The 13,491-nt window shown below is 45.9% G+C and overlaps 4 non-coding genes across 4 annotated transcripts; all 4 read left to right on the forward strand.

Moving 5' to 3' along the window:
- The first annotated feature begins 1,788 nt into the window (after window positions 1-1,788).
- On the forward strand, window positions 1,789-1,861 carry trnav-cac (transfer RNA valine (anticodon CAC)). Its single transcript has one exon. It is a non-coding gene; the product is annotated as a tRNA-Val (tRNA).
- Window positions 1,862-4,722: 2,861 nt separating this feature from the next.
- Window positions 4,723-4,795, forward strand: trnav-cac (transfer RNA valine (anticodon CAC)). Its single transcript has one exon. It is a non-coding gene; the product is annotated as a tRNA-Val (tRNA).
- Window positions 4,796-7,656: 2,861 nt separating this feature from the next.
- Window positions 7,657-7,729, forward strand: trnav-cac (transfer RNA valine (anticodon CAC)). The gene has a single exon. It is a non-coding gene; the product is annotated as a tRNA-Val (tRNA).
- A 2,861-nt stretch (window positions 7,730-10,590) lies between these two features.
- Window positions 10,591-10,663, forward strand: trnav-cac (transfer RNA valine (anticodon CAC)). Its single transcript has one exon. It is a non-coding gene; the product is annotated as a tRNA-Val (tRNA).
- Window positions 10,664-13,491: the final 2,828 nt, after the last annotated feature.

Genomic DNA, 13,491 nt, shown 5'->3' on the forward strand with positions numbered 1-13,491 from the left:
AAAGTGGCATCTCGAACCGGCCCCGAGGTCAGACCTTCCTTACAATGTAATCTGTCGTTCTCGGATTGTAATACTACCTCCGGTTTTAGGATGGAACATTCTTTGGGAACCTTATTCTGCAAAACAGACACAGTGCCTGAAACTATGCTGCACGGTATGATTTGGGAAACGGCCTGCTCAGCTTTGTGCATTTTCCCTGTAGTCCGGTGTGTTTCATGTTCCGTGTAAACGTGTAAGTTGTCCTGTTTCGAGCAATGGGTGAAATCATTTAGCAAAGCAAGAATCGAAATTGCAGTAATGTCAAGTAGCTCATGGTAATTTGACCCAATCATAACCGATCATATATTCTCACGCACTCACAGATACATTTGTTTCTGAATCCAGTCTGAGAAGATAGACTCAGCTTACCAGTGATTTTTGTCTGGATTGATGGGCTATCGTTAACTGCTGAGAAATTGATATTGTAGACGGGCACATCCCAGCAGCTGTGCGAGTCGGAGAGGGATCATGGAACCTTTTTCACTTGAGTTTACATCTGTTGTTATGCAGGAAAACAATTGGAAGTGCAAGAAAATGAACTCGCGCGCGTGTTGCTAGTGTGGCCGAGCGGTCTAAGGCGCTGGATTAAGGCTCCCGTCTCGCCCGAGGGGTGGGTTCGAATCCCATCGCTGCCGTTTCTGCGGAGCTGCTGGTTTAAATGCTGTTTCATTCCCCTGCTGCATTTCTGTTTGAAACAGAAGCAAAATGAGTTTGCTTCCCGGGGAATTTCCTGCGGTGTGGGAAAGTGCCGAATTTTCCAAAGTGTCTGTGCTGTCATGATCGTGTTCGCCTCCCGCGCGGAAAATCGCCAGCGGCTCCACTGTTGCTTTCTGTTCCAGGCAAGTTGAGCTTTTACTGGAACCGAATGGAGACTGTTGTTGCGAAACAGAGTCCTACGGTGACTCGACTCGTCGTTATTTGGTTTTCTGGCCAATGAGAAAATCGTTCCAATGTATTTCGATGTCATATGTTATTGAATTTCTCCCACTTCCTCCTTTTCCGTCCTGGAGTCATCGGAAGGGAAAGGTAATCTAATCGAGACTGTGATTGGTGAAATTCACTTTTTATGGCCCATTCTTATTATGTTCTTTCTTTGTCTCTTTGCAGCATTGTCTGGGCAGTGGTGGTGCACTCAGGCTCCAGTATGTTTGAAAGAGTAGTTTGGAATTGCCCTGTTGTTATTTGTGTGATAACTTTATGGCTCATGCCCCCGGACTGTCTCACATTTAGCATTCATGCTCGCTGTGTCTGAAAATGCATTTGGTTTTCCAGTTTTGTTTGTGTTCCGTGTTAAATGCTTTCTGTTTTGCGATTCGCTCAATACATTACGAATTAACAGGGTTTCTGAGGTAACTTCCAGCTGCAAAAATCCTCAACTGAGAATCTGGGAAACTTTCACGGAGTATGGTCAGTCGGAGCAAAAGTAAGGAAGTCGTTCGTTTCTGCAGTGTTTCACAATGCTACCTTTCCCGTGAGCCGTCGAACAGACTAAATGATTTTGCCACAGACTGCGACGGTAAGCTCCGCAAAAACGTAATTCTTTAAAGCAGGTGTAAGCAACACAACGTTACCGGGTTACACCGCGTGGAAACAGATACTTCGGTGTATTTCGTCCATGCTCACCACATAGCCAAAATTAAACAAGTCCCATGAAACAACGAGTTAACGGAAACAGAAAGGCGAAAGGTAGAATGGCTTCAACTTTCTGTGTTGGATGCCACTGAGCTGCAGCGGCTGCGACCGCGGCTTGTTTCTGTAGTGTAGTGGTCATCACGTTCGCCTCACACGCGAAAGGTCCCCAGTTCGAAACTGGGCAGCAACTGCTTTGCTGTTCAACTGCAGCCTTTGACATCGACAAGAACGGAGCTTTCTTGCTTGCTTTCCCATGTGCAAACCTGCCTTCGAATTTGCTTGAATAAATCTTCTCTCGTCGTGCAATGCAATGCGATTCCATTTAATTACTGTGCAAAGCATTGTAAAGTTTTTCTCCAACATCGTTCTGATCATATGCCATTCTGTTTGAGAGTGTAGTTACCCCCTTCTGATCCTTCCACGAAAAGCATTACCGCATTCGCATTCCTTGCGCAGGCGGCCCGGTTCAAAGACAGGGAAGAAGCTGATGTGCTGGTGTCACAGTGCACCACGGATTCTTCAACTAGTCTGTCTGTCAAATGTATCCCAAAGTCGTCTCTGAAAGACCTCATTTGGAAGGTGTCTGTCGTTATTCAACGTGCGAGAATTGGCACCAGAGGTCCTGAATCATGTTTTGGAGCAGTTCACACGTTAGTGGCTCATTCAATCAGCAACAGCAATGAAAGAAATTACACTCTCAGAGGAACATCTGGACCTGTGCTTTCATAGCGTCGCTAGTATTAAGGTGCGCCCCGAGATCTAAGCCACGTTGGAACTGAAACGGAGGAATCGACAGAGAGGCTACAGAATGACATCGCATCCATTTGGTTTTCTTTAAATCACTGACGAGCAGGAAAATGTAAACGGGGAAGGCGAGTGGGGAAGTGAGGCAGTTGCAGCTCTGGAGAAAGTCCTTCTTTGTGATTCACTCAGCAACCAGAGACGTGACGGTGACTCAGGCGTGAGAGCTCTTCACATCATGAACAAACAGCAATCAAGGGCAGTTAGCACCTCTTCCGGACTGGGGGTGGGGTGAGGTAATTACCTTTTGACTTCTGTTACTATGTTCAGAAACTGCCTTTTGGATTGAGGTGAACAGAAACTGCATTTCTAAAAAGCACCATGGAACTTGTTAAAATTTATTGAGTCGCTTTTTTCTCATCGATTCCCACACAGGTTTCCAACTCAGTTGGTATCCATGAGGCTCATGTCCAGGTGTGATAATCTCTGCAGCAAATTGCACGGTTAAGGTAAAAGGCAAGGAAAGTGGCATCTCGAACCGGCCCCGAGGTCAGACCTTCCTTACAATGTAATCTGTCGTTCTCGGATTGTAATACTACCTCCGGTTTTAGGATGGAACATTCTTTGGGAACCTTATTCTGCAAAACAGACACAGTGCCTGAAACTATGCTGCACGGTATGATTTGGGAAACGGCCTGCTCAGCTTTGTGCATTTTCCCTGTAGTCCGGTGTGTTTCATGTTCCGTGTAAACGTGTAAGTTGTCCTGTTTCGAGCAATGGGTGAAATCATTTAGCAAAGCAAGAATCGAAATTGCAGTAATGTCAAGTAGCTCATGGTAATTTGACCCAATCATAACCGATCATATATTCTCACGCACTCACAGATACATTTGTTTCTGAATCCAGTCTGAGAAGATAGACTCAGCTTACCAGTGATTTTTGTCTGGATTGATGGGCTATCGTTAACTGCTGAGAAATTGATATTGTAGACGGGCACATCCCAGCAGCTGTGCGAGTCGGAGAGGGATCATGGAACCTTTTTCACTTGAGTTTACATCTGTTGTTATGCAGGAAAACAATTGGAAGTGCAAGAAAATGAACTCGCGCGCGTGTTGCTAGTGTGGCCGAGCGGTCTAAGGCGCTGGATTAAGGCTCCCGTCTCGCCCGAGGGGTGGGTTCGAATCCCACCGCTGCCGTTTCTGCGGAGCTGCTGGTTTAAATGCTGTTTCATTCCCCTGCTGCATTTCTGTTTGAAACAGAAGCAAAATGAGTTTGCTTCCCGGGGAATTTCCTGCGGTGTGGGAAAGTGCCGAATTTTCCAAAGTGTCTGTGCTGTCATGATCGTGTTCGCCTCCCGCGCGGAAAATCGCCAGCGGCTCCACTGTTGCTTTCTGTTCCAGGCAAGTTGAGCTTTTACTGGAACCGAATGGAGACTGTTGTTGCGAAACAGAGTCCTACGGTGACTCGACTCGTCGTTATTTGGTTTTCTGGCCAATGAGAAAATCGTTCCAATGTATTTCGATGTCATATGTTATTGAATTTCTCCCACTTCCTCCTTTTCCGTCCTGGAGTCATCGGAAGGGAAAGGTAATCTAATCGAGACTGTGATTGGTGAAATTCACTTTTTATGGCCCATTCTTATTATGTTCTTTCTTTGTCTCTTTGCAGCATTGTCTGGGCAGTGGTGGTGCACTCAGGCTCCAGTATGTTTGAAAGAGTAGTTTGGAATTGCCCTGTTGTTATTTGTGTGATAACTTTATGGCTCATGCCCCCGGACTGTCTCACATTTAGCATTCATGCTCGCTGTGTCTGAAAATGCATTTGGTTTTCCAGTTTTGTTTGTGTTCCGTGTTAAATGCTTTCTGTTTTGCGATTCGCTCAATACATTACGAATTAACAGGGTTTCTGAGGTAACTTCCAGCTGCAAAAATCCTCAACTGAGAATCTGGGAAACTTTCACGGAGTATGGTCAGTCGGAGCAAAAGTAAGGAAGTCGTTCGTTTCTGCAGTGTTTCACAATGCTACCTTTCCCGTGAGCCGTCGAACAGACTAAATGATTTTGCCACAGACTGCGACGGTAAGCTCCGCAAAAACGTAATTCTTTAAAGCAGGTGTAAGCAACACAACGTTACCGGGTTACACCGCGTGGAAACAGATACTTCGGTGTATCTCGTCCATGCTCACCACATAGCCAAAATTAAACAAGTCCCATGAAACAACGAGTTAACGGAAACAGAAAGGCGAAAGGTAGAATGGCTTCAACTTTCTGTGTTGGATGCCACTGAGCTGCAGCGGCTGCGACCGCGGCTTGTTTCTGTAGTGTAGTGGTCATCACGTTCGCCTCACACGCGAAAGGTCCCCAGTTCGAAACTGGGCAGCAACTGCTTTGCTGTTCAACTGCAGCCTTTGACATCGACAAGAACGGAGCTTTCTTGCTTGCTTTCCCATGTGCAAACCTGCCTTCGAATTTGCTTGAATAAATCTTCTCTCGTCGTGCAATGCAATGCGATTCCATTTAATTACTGTGCAAAGCATTGTAAAGTTTTTCTCCAACATCGTTCTGATCATATGCCATTCTGTTTGAGAGTGTAGTTACCCCCTTCTGATCCTTCCACGAAAAGCATTACCGCATTCGCATTCCTTGCGCAGGCGGCCCGGTTCAAAGACAGGGAAGAAGCTGATGTGCTGGTGTCACAGTGCACCACGGATTCTTCAACTAGTCTGTCTGTCAAATGTATCCCAAAGTCGTCTCTGAAAGACCTCATTTGGAAGGTGTCTGTCGTTATTCAACGTGCGAGAATTGGCACCAGAGGTCCTGAATCATGTTTTGGAGCAGTTCACACGTTAGTGGCTCATTCAATCAGCAACAGCAATGAAAGAAATTACACTCTCAGAGGAACATCTGGACCTGTGCTTTCATAGCGTCGCTAGTATTAAGGTGCGCCCCGAGATCTAAGCCACGTTGGAACTGAAACGGAGGAATCGACAGAGAGGCTACAGAATGACATCGCATCCATTTGCTTTTCTTTAAATCACTGACGAGCAGGAAAATGTAAACGGGGAAGGCGAGTGGGGAAGTGAGGCAGTTGCAGCTCTGGAGAAAGTCCTTCTTTGTGATTCACTCAGCAACCAGAGACGTGACGGTGACTCAGGCGTGAGAGCTCTTCACATCATGAACAAACAGCAATCAAGGGCAGTTAGCACCTCTTCCGGACTGGGGGTGGGGTGAGGTAATTACCTTTTGACTTCTGTTACTATGTTCAGAAACTGCCTTTTGGATTGAGGTGAACAGAAACTGCATTTCTAAAAAGCACCATGGAACTTGTTAAAATTTATTGAGTCGCTTTTTTCTCATCGATTCCCACACAGGTTTCCAACTCAGTTGGTATCCATGAGGCTCATGTCCAGGTGTGATAATCTCTGCAGCAAATTGCACGGTTAAGGTAAAAGGCAAGGAAAGTGGCATCTCGAACCGGCCCCGAGGTCAGACCTTCCTTACAATGTAATCTGTCGTTCTCGGATTGTAATACTACCTCCGGTTTTAGGATGGAACATTCTTTGGGAACCTTATTCTGCAAAACAGACACAGTGCCTGAAACTATGCTGCACGGTATGATTTGGGAAACGGCCTGCTCAGCTTTGTGCATTTTCCCTGTAGTCCGGTGTGTTTCATGTTCCGTGTAAACGTGTAAGTTGTCCTGTTTCGAGCAATGGGTGAAATCATTTAGCAAAGCAAGAATCGAAATTGCAGTAATGTCAAGTAGCTCATGGTAATTTGACCCAATCATAACCGATCATATATTCTCACGCACTCACAGATACATTTGTTTCTGAATCCAGTCTGAGAAGATAGACTCAGCTTACCAGTGATTTTTGTCTGGATTGATGGGCTATCGTTAACTGCTGAGAAATTGATATTGTAGACGGGCACATCCCAGCAGCTGTGCGAGTCGGAGAGGGATCATGGAACCTTTTTCACTTGAGTTTACATCTGTTGTTATGCAGGAAAACAATTGGAAGTGCAAGAAAATGAACTCGCGCGCGTGTTGCTAGTGTGGCCGAGCGGTCTAAGGCGCTGGATTAAGGCTCCCGTCTCGCCCGAGGGGTGGGTTAGAATCCCACCGCTGCCGTTTCTGCGGAGCTGCTGGTTTAAATGCTGTTTCATTCCCCTGCTGCATTTCTGTTTGAAACAGAAGCAAAATGAGTTTGCTTCCCGGGGAATTTCCTGCGGTGTGGGAAAGTGCCGAATTTTCCAAAGTGTCTGTGCTGTCATGATCGTGTTCGCCTCCCGCGCGGAAAATCGCCAGCGGCTCCACTGTTGCTTTCTGTTCCAGGCAAGTTGAGCTTTTACTGGAACCGAATGGAGACTGTTGTTGCGAAACAGAGTCCTACGGTGACTCGACTCGTCGTTATTTGGTTTTCTGGCCAATGAGAAAATCGTTCCAATGTATTTCGATGTCATATGTTATTGAATTTCTCCCACTTCCTCCTTTTCCGTCCTGGAGTCATCGGAAGGGAAAGGTAATCTAATCGAGACTGTGATTGGTGAAATTCACTTTTTATGGCCCATTCTTATTATGTTCTTTCTTTGTCTCTTTGCAGCATTGTCTGGGCAGTGGTGGTGCACTCAGGCTCCAGTATGTTTGAAAGAGTAGTTTGGAATTGCCCTGTTGTTATTTGTGTGATAACTTTATGGCTCATGCCCCCGGACTGTCTCACATTTAGCATTCATGCTCGCTGTGTCTGAAAATGCATTTGGTTTTCCAGTTTTGTTTGTGTTCCGTGTTAAATGCTTTCTGTTTTGCGATTCGCTCAATACATTACGAATTAACAGGGTTTCTGAGGTAACTTCCAGCTGCAAAAATCCTCAACTGAGAATCTGGGAAACTTTCACGGAGTATGGTCAGTCGGAGCAAAAGTAAGGAAGTCGTTCGTTTCTGCAGTGTTTCACAATGCTACCTTTCCCGTGAGCCGTCGAACAGACTAAATGATTTTGCCACAGACTGCGACGGTAAGCTCCGCAAAAACGTAATTCTTTAAAGCAGGTGTAAGCAACACAACGTTACCGGGTTACACCGCGTGGAAACAGATACTTCGGTGTATCTCGTCCATGCTCACCACATAGCCAAAATTAAACAAGTCCCATGAAACAACGAGTTAACGGAAACAGAAAGGCGAAAGGTAGAATGGCTTCAACTTTCTGTGTTGGATGCCACTGAGCTGCAGCGGCTGCGACCGCGGCTTGTTTCTGTAGTGTAGTGGTCATCACGTTCGCCTCACACGCGAAAGGTCCCCAGTTCGAAACTGGGCAGCAACTGCTTTGCTGTTCAACTGCAGCCTTTGACATCGACAAGAACGGAGCTTTCTTGCTTGCTTTCCCATGTGCAAACCTGCCTTCGAATTTGCTTGAATAAATCTTCTCTCGTCGTGCAATGCAATGCGATTCCATTTAATTACTGTGCAAAGCATTGTAAAGTTTTTCTCCAACATCGTTCTGATCATATGCCATTCTGTTTGAGAGTGTAGTTACCCCCTTCTGATCCTTCCACGAAAAGCATTACCGCATTCGCATTCCTTGCGCAGGCGGCCCGGTTCAAAGACAGGGAAGAAGCTGATGTGCTGGTGTCACAGTGCACCACGGATTCTTCAACTAGTCTGTCTGTCAAATGTATCCCAAAGTCGTCTCTGAAAGACCTCATTTGGAAGGTGTCTGTCGTTATTCAACGTGCGAGAATTGGCACCAGAGGTCCTGAATCATGTTTTGGAGTAGTTCACACGTTAGTGGCTCATTCAATCAGCAACAGCAATGAAAGAAATTACACTCTCAGAGGAACATCTGGACCTGTGCTTTCATAGCGTCGCTAGTATTAAGGTGCGCCCCGAGATCTAAGCCACGTTGGAACTGAAACGGAGGAATCGACAGAGAGGCTACAGAATGACATCGCATCCATTTGCTTTTCTTTAAATCACTGACGAGCAGGAAAATGTAAACGGAGAAGGCGAGTGGGGAAGTGAGGCAGTTGCAGCTCTGGAGAAAGTCCTTCTTTGTGATTCACTCAGCAACCAGAGACGTGACGGTGACTCAGGCGTGAGAGCTCTTCACATCATGAACAAACAGCAATCAAGGGCAGTTAGCACCTCTTCCGGACTGGGGGTGGGGTGAGGTAATTACCTTTTGACTTCTGTTACTATGTTCAGAAACTGCCTTTTGGATTGAGGTGAACAGAAACTGCATTTCTAAAAAGCACCACGGAACTTGTTAAAATTTATTGAGTCGCTTTTTTCTCATCGATTCCCACACAGGTTTCCAACTCAGTTGGTATCCATGAGGCTCATGTCCAGGTGTGATAATCTCTGCAGCAAATTGCACGGTTAAGGTAAAAGGCAAGGAAAGTGGCATCTCGAACCGGCCCCGAGGTCAGACCTTCCTTACAATGTAATCTGTCGTTCTCGGATTGTAATACTACCTCCGGTTTTAGGATGGAACATTCTTTGGGAACCTTATTCTGCAAAACAGACACAGTGCCTGAAACTATGCTGCACGGTATGATTTGGGAAACGGCCTGCTCAGCTTTGTGCATTTTCCCTGTAGTCCGGTGTGTTTCATGTTCCGTGTAAACGTGTAAGTTGTCCTGTTTCGAGCAATGGGTGAAATCATTTAGCAAAGCAAGAATCGAAATTGCAGTAATGTCAAGTAGCTCATGGTAATTTGACCCAATCATAACCGATCATATATTCTCACGCACTCACAGATACATTTGTTTCTGAATCCAGTCTGAGAAGATAGACTCAGCTTACCAGTGATTTTTGTCTGGATTGATGGGCTATCGTTAACTGCTGAGAAATTGATATTGTAGACGGGCACATCCCAGCAGCTGTGCGAGTCGGAGAGGGATCATGGAACCTTTTTCACTTGAGTTTACATCTGTTGTTATGCAGGAAAACAATTGGAAGTGCAAGAAAATGAACTCGCGCGCGTGTTGCTAGTGTGGCCGAGCGGTCTAAGGCGCTGGATTAAGGCTCCCGTCTCGCCCGAGGGGTGGGTTAGAATCCCACCGCTGCCGTTTCTGCGGAGCTGCTGGTTTAAATGCTGTTTCATTCCCCTGCTGCATTTCTGTTTGAAACAGAAGCAAAATGAGTTTGCTTCCCGGGGAATTTCCTGCGGTGTGGGAAAGTGCCGAATTTTCCAAAGTGTCTGTGCTGTCATGATCGTGTTCGCCTCCCGCGCGGAAAATCGCCAGCGGCTCCACTGTTGCTTTCTGTTCCAGGCAAGTTGAGCTTTTACTGGAACCGAATGGAGACTGTTGTTGCGAAACAGAGTCCTACGGTGACTCGACTCGTCGTTATTTGGTTTTCTGGCCAATGAGAAAATCGTTCCAATGTATTTCGATGTCATATGTTATTGAATTTCTCCCACTTCCTCCTTTTCCGTCCTGGAGTCATCGGAAGGGAAAGGTAATCTAATCGAGACTGTGATTGGTGAAATTCACTTTTTATGGCCCATTCTTATTATGTTCTTTCTTTGTCTCTTTGCAGCATTGTCTGGGCAGTGGTGGTGCACTCAGGCTCCAGTATGTTTGAAAGAGTAGTTTGGAATTGCCCTGTTGTTATTTGTGTGATAACTTTATGGCTCATGCCCCCGGACTGTCTCACATTTAGCATTCATGCTCGCTGTGTCTGAAAATGCATTTGGTTTTCCAGTTTTGTTTGTGTTCCGTGTTAAATGCTTTCTGTTTTGCGATTCGCTCAATACATTACGAATTAACAGGGTTTCTGAGGTAACTTCCAGCTGCAAAAATCCTCAACTGAGAATCTGGGAAACTTTCACGGAGTATGGTCAGTCGGAGCAAAAGTAAGGAAGTCGTTCGTTTCTGCAGTGTTTCACAATGCTACCTTTCCCGTGAGCCGTCGAACAGACTAAATGATTTTGCCACAGACTGCGACGGTAAGCTCCGCAAAAACGTAATTCTTTAAAGCAGGTGTAAGCAACACAACGTTACCGGGTTACACCGCGTGGAAACAGATACTTCGGTGTATCTCGTCCATGCTCACCACATAGCCAAAATTAAACAAGTCCCATGAAACAACGAGTTAACGGAAACAGAAAGGCGAAAGGTAGAATGGCTTCAACTTTCTGTGTTGGATGCCACTGAGCTGCAGCGGCTGCGACCGCGGCTTGTTTCTGTAGTGTAGTGGTCATCACGTTCGCCTCACACGCGAAAGGTCCCCAGTTCGAAACTGGGCAGCAACTGCTTTGCTGTTCAACTGCAGCCTTTGACATCGACAAGAACGGAGCTTTCTTGCTTGCTTTCCCATGTGCAAACCTGCCTTCGAATTTGCTTGAATAAATCTTCTCTCGTCGTGCAATGCAATGCGATTCCATTTAATTACTGTGCAAAGCATTGTAAAGTTTTTCTCCAACATCGTTCTGATCATATGCCATTCTGTTTGAGAGTGTAGTTACCCCCTTCTGATCCTTCCACGAAAAGCATTACCGCATTCGCATTCCTTGCGCAGGCGGCCCGGTTCAAAGACAGGGAAGAAGCTGATGTGCTGGTGTCACAGTGCACCACGGATTCTTCAACTAGTCTGTCTGTCAAATGTATCCCAAAGTCGTCTCTGAAAGACCTCATTTGGAAGGTGTCTGTCGTTATTCAACGTGCGAGAATTGGCACCAGAGGTCCTGAATCATGTTTTGGAGTAGTTCACACGTTAGTGGCTCATTCAATCAGCAACAGCAATGAAAGAAATTACACTCTCAGAGGAACATCTGGACCTGTGCTTTCATAGCGTCGCTAGTATTAAGGTGCGCCCCGAGATCTAAGCCACGTTGGAACTGAAACGGAGGAATCGACAGAGAGGCTACAGAATGACATCGCATCCATTTGCTTTTCTTTAAATCACTGACGAGCAGGAAAATGTAAACGGAGAAGGCGAGTGGGGAAGTGAGGCAGTTGCAGCTCTGGAGAAAGTCCTTCTTTGTGATTCACTCAGCAACCAGAGACGTGACGGTGACTCAGGCGTGAGAGCTCTTCACATCATGAACAAACAGCAATCAAGGGCAGTTAGCACCTCTTCCGGACTGGGGGTGGGGTGAGGTAATTACCTTTTGACTTCTGTTACTATGTTCAGAAACTGCCTTTTGGATTGAGGTGAACAGAAACTGCATTTCTAAAAAGCACCACGGAACTTGTTAAAATTTATTGAGTCGCTTTTTTCTCATCGATTCCCACACAGGTTTCCAACTCAGTTGGTATCCATGAGGCTCATGTCCAGGTGTGATAATCTCTGCAGCAAATTGCACGGTTAAGGTAAAAGGCAAGGAAAGTGGCATCTCGAACCGGCCCCGAGGTCAGACCTTCCTTACAATGTAATCTGTCGTTCTCGGATTGTAATACTACCTCCGGTTTTAGGATGGAACATTCTTTGGGAACCTTATTCTGCAAAACAGACACAGTGCCTGAAACTATGCTGCACGGTATGATTTGGGAAACGGCCTGCTCAGCTTTGTGCATTTTCCCTGTAGTCCGGTGTGTTTCATGTTCCGTGTAAACGTGTAAGTTGTCCTGTTTCGAGCAATGGGTGAAATCATTTAGCAAAGCAAGAATCGAAATTGCAGTAATGTCAAGTAGCTCATGGTAATTTGACCCAATCATAACCGATCATATATTCTCACGCACTCACAGATACATTTGTTTCTGAATCCAGTCTGAGAAGATAGACTCAGCTTACCAGTGATTTTTGTCTGGATTGATGGGCTATCGTTAACTGCTGAGAAATTGATATTGTAGACGGGCACATCCCAGCAGCTGTGCGAGTCGGAGAGGGATCATGGAACCTTTTTCACTTGAGTTTACATCTGTTGTTATGCAGGAAAACAATTGGAAGTGCAAGAAAATGAACTCGCGCGCGTGTTGCTAGTGTGGCCGAGCGGTCTAAGGCGCTGGATTAAGGCTCCCGTCTCGCCCGAGGGGTGGGTTAGAATCCCACCGCTGCCGTTTCTGCGGAGCTGCTGGTTTAAATGCTGTTTCATTCCCCTGCTGCATTTCTGTTTGAAACAGAAGCAAAATGAGTTTGCTTCCCGGGGAATTTCCTGCGGTGTGGGAAAGTGCCGAATTTTCCAAAGTGTCTGTGCTGTCATGATCGTGTTCGCCTCCCGCGCGGAAAATCGCCAGCGGCTCCACTGTTGCTTTCTGTTCCAGGCAAGTTGAGCTTTTACTGGAACCGAATGGAGACTGTTGTTGCGAAACAGAGTCCTACGGTGACTCGACTCGTCGTTATTTGGTTTTCTGGCCAATGAGAAAATCGTTCCAATGTATTTCGATGTCATATGTTATTGAATTTCTCCCACTTCCTCCTTTTCCGTCCTGGAGTCATCGGAAGGGAAAGGTAATCTAATCGAGACTGTGATTGGTGAAATTCACTTTTTATGGCCCATTCTTATTATGTTCTTTCTTTGTCTCTTTGCAGCATTGTCTGGGCAGTGGTGGTGCACTCAGGCTCCAGTATGTTTGAAAGAGTAGTTTGGAATTGCCCTGTTGTTATTTGTGTGATAACTTTATGGCTCATGCCCCCGGACTGTCTCACATTTAGCATTCATGCTCGCTGTGTCTGAAAATGCATTTGGTTTTCCAGTTTTGTTTGTGTTCCGTGTTAAATGCTTTCTGTTTTGCGATTCGCTCAATACATTACGAATTAACAGGGTTTCTGAGGTAACTTCCAGCTGCAAAAATCCTCAACTGAGAATCTGGGAAACTTTCACGGAGTATGGTCAGTCGGAGCAAAAGTAAGGAAGTCGTTCGTTTCTGCAGTGTTTCACAATGCTACCTTTCCCGTGAGCCGTCGAACAGACTAAATGATTTTGCCACAGACTGCGACGGTAAGCTCCGCAAAAACGTAATTCTTTAAAGCAGGTGTAAGCAACACAACGTTACCGGGTTACACCGCGTGGAAACAGATACTTCGGTGTATCTCGTCCATGCTCACCACATAGCCAAAATTAAACAAGTCCCATGAAACAACGAGTTAACGGAAACAGAAAGGCGAAAGGTAGAATGGCTTCAACTTTCTGTGTTGGAT

This window comes from Chiloscyllium punctatum, unplaced genomic scaffold (assembly GCF_047496795.1).
Source record: "Chiloscyllium punctatum isolate Juve2018m unplaced genomic scaffold, sChiPun1.3 scaffold_204, whole genome shotgun sequence".
NCBI lineage: Eukaryota > Metazoa > Chordata > Chondrichthyes > Orectolobiformes > Hemiscylliidae > Chiloscyllium > Chiloscyllium punctatum.